This window comes from Corvus brachyrhynchos, unplaced genomic scaffold (assembly GCF_000691975.1).
Source record: "Corvus brachyrhynchos isolate BGI_N302 unplaced genomic scaffold, ASM69197v1 scaffold334, whole genome shotgun sequence".
Classification (NCBI taxonomy): domain Eukaryota; kingdom Metazoa; phylum Chordata; class Aves; order Passeriformes; family Corvidae; genus Corvus; species Corvus brachyrhynchos.
The window spans coordinates 778726-782332 of record NW_008238316.1 but is presented as its reverse complement, the minus strand read 5'-3'; positions in this window follow the sequence as shown (position 1 = coordinate 782332).

Genomic DNA, 3607 nt, shown 5'->3' with positions numbered 1-3607 from the left:
GAGGGGAAAGGGCCCGACAGCCGAGAAGGCTGGGACTGGGTTTGTGATTGTTTGCTGTTACTGCCAGAGTTATTGTTGTTTGTTTGACTTGTTCTACACACATATATATAAAATAGTAAAGAACTGTTATTCCTATTTTCCACATCTTTGCCTAAAAGCCCCTCGATTTCAAAATTATAATAACTCAGAGGGAAGGGGGTCGCATCTGCCATTCCAAGGGAGGCCCCTGCCTTCCTTAGCAGACACCTGTTTTTCAAACCAAGAAAATACTTTAAAAAGAACAGTCCCAAATCTAACAGTCCTTCAGAACTGAGACATTGTAAAAAGTTTTTAAAACTTTTTAAACCTCTGCATAAAAACACATTTTTCCCATTATAATAGCACTAAAAAATCTAGAGCAAATTTACACACTGTAGGAACACTATCCCTCTCAGGAGTGACACACATGGCATCTTTTTCAACCTGCCTTGTCTCTTCCCTTCTCCCAAAACCACAAATCACTTATCAAAACACAGCTTTTTCCCCAAAGTGCATGTACCAAACACACTATGACATCTATTTCACAACTCTCTTGCCTTCCACGTAGAAAGCATTCAGATATTTTTAGAGGTTTATACTGCCTCTGATGAGAAGTCTTATGTCTTAGAGTCTTTCTTAATGAGAGGAAAAAAAAGAGTGTACTTTAGAGAAGTTTTGGGTGTGCAAATGCCAACTAACTGTGATGGACATCAGCTTCTACAGTGCTAACAAGATCAGAGAAGCTCAAGTGGAACTCAAAGAATCGAAAGTTTCCCTAAAGAACAGAACAGGAGTAACAGTAACTGCAATAAAACGGTGAATGCAAACACCTGCTGAAAGCTGTGTACATTCTATAGACTTTTATTACAAATATCTCTGAATGACCTCAGTGGACCAGATTTGCTGCAGAGAACATCAGGACCCTGAGAAAGCACCATCCCTTCTTACAGTATTTGCCATTATAGCCGTCCTTCCTCTTCCCCAGCAGCACAGAAACTAACGCTGTCTATCAGGCATAAAAGAAAATGTGATATGTGATAAAATATTATCACATAGCACAGATGCCTCCAAAGGTTTCCATTTCTATTAACATCTGCATGCTCACTCTTAGGTAAAATCCTATCATAATGAAAATATTCATTTTCCATTGTTATTGTCTAGTTTCATCACCATCATTCTGATGCCTTTTCCTGGTCTTAAAATCAAGAGTCAAACATGGTTAGAAGGGAAAAAGGGATTTTACCTTGGTATTTATTTTAAGGATCCTCAGGTGCACTACGTCCAGGTCGAATGCACCTTAATGCACACCACAATGCACCCCCCCAAAAGATCGGGTATAACATTATAGATTTTACTAATTAGCATATCTATCAAAGATTCCCCAATGAGAGGCTCAAATGAGCCCCCCTCCCCAAAGAACTTTCCCCTGGATGGTTTTATCTTAGTTTACAGAATGTGTTCTGGAGAGGACCGTGGGGTCTGGGGCACACTGATCCCTAACTACGAGGCTTCTAAGATGTTGAGTCTCCTAGCTGAACAAACAAGTCCAAGAATGTAGGCTAAAAAATGTAAGAATACAGAAGTTGTAAAAAGGTATAAAAGGGGTATAAAAGAAAAGGCAAAAAATCATCATGGCATCAATTCTTACTGCCATCTATGGGTAGGAAAGACAGATTCTGTTCCCAAGTGCATTCATCTCATCCCTAATAAAATTCAATCCTGTCTTCATTAAAACTACGTAACTGTATAGGAGGTCAAGACACAGTGAGCTCCAATTGTTTCCTGAATGAAAACTAATTTTCCAGTTATTGTTCAAAATAAATTATACAGAAGTATAATCAAAGTTAATTGAAGAACACTGCACGGTTTGAGCTCATTAAAATCCTCACAAATGCGAACAGGAAACATACTGTTTGGTACTTTCAGGAAAAAAGTGACTTCTTTTACCTTGCAAAAGGCTGTTAATCCAAGTGAAAGTTCCTCAAAGTTAAATTAATAATACTCACAGAAGCTTCTATGGTCCGTGGAGGTAGCACATGGATTAATTGTTCTAGAAGAATCCTTTTCATAATAAATATGTTATATGGAAAACATCGCTCTTGCTGAAGAGCCAATACTTCAAGCCTCTTACCCCCTGCAGTTACCTCCAGCACTATAATTAATACTTAATCATGGCTGTGGTATTCATAGGCAATGATGCCTAGTGTGCTTTTGCTGAGATAAATTAAATTATCTATTCTCTCTTTCTACATGAAGATCTGCTCTTCCAAATTATTAGGAATTTGAGTAACTACACGGATCCCAAATACAGATATTTGCAAAACTGGGCCTTCATTTGTATTGATTTTTCTTCATTCACAGGGAATTAAGCCAAGAAAGCAAGCCTGTAAAGTCTGTTTTATGGAACACAGGAAATAAATACGTAATTACAAGAAAATCAAGTATTCCATACAGCACCGGTTGTCACTGTCAGCTCTGTTACTCAGTACAAACCATATCGATTAGCTGCCTTTTACAAACATCTCCAAATTAACATCAAAATTAGCTCATTGCACTAACTTGCAGGAAAAAGGTGCTCTTTGCTTATCCTACAGTTTAACAAGTACCACAAAACACCCAAATATGGAAGATTCTTGGAAGGAAAGTGCTTCCTGAACCAAATGGCTGCAGTGACACAGGACACAACGTGGGGTCAGTGCAAACCCAAAACTGCCTGGCAAGGGAAGGCTTTAGTCAGGTGCAGGATTTCCTTTCCTCTGCTGCCTCTCTCTCAAGGCTCTCTAGAGGGTATTTCACCTGCCCCAGCCCTGAAGGAAGACTTTCTCTGTGGGGAACACCAGTGTTATTCCACTGGCCACACCTATCTGGAGAAATAACTCTGCTCATCAGGATAAACGAGGGGGTCTGTCCGTCAGCCATGGCTTGAGGGTTTCTGTTTGTTGGTGCTGAAACAGCACACCAGATTTCTTTATGAGAGGGCATAGATGACACAACTCCCAACTGATGAAGGGCAAGGGATACCAGGAAAAATTACTGACCACCAGTGAAGAAAACTGACCCTCAGTTAATGACTGAGTTCAGGCTGGAGCAGGAAGTGAGTAGGAAAAAAGAAGAAAGAGAAATAAGATCCTTAATAGCTCACCAGGAGTGTTTGTCATACCAGAACAAGGAAAGATTGGCATACTATTCAAATATAAGTAGTCAGAAAAAAAATACGTGGAAAAAAAACTGTCTTGGTTTGAAAGACAGGTGTCTGCTAAGGAAGGCAGGAGCCTCCCTTGGAATGGCAGATGCAACCCCCCTTCCCTCCAAATTATTATAATTTTGAAATCAATGGGCTTTCAGGCAAAGATATGGGAAATAGGAATAACAGTTCTTTACTATTCTTTATCTATATGTGTATAACCAGTCAAACAAACAACAATAACTATGGCAGTAACAGCAAACAATCACAAACCCAGTGCCAGCCTTCTCGGCTGTCGGGCCCTTTCCCCTCGGGTGCAGTTCCACTCGCAGCCGGCAGGGGCGCTGGCGGCTCCCGGTGAGCAGGGCAGGTGCGATGGTTCCCCCGCGGCTGCAGGGGGCGCTC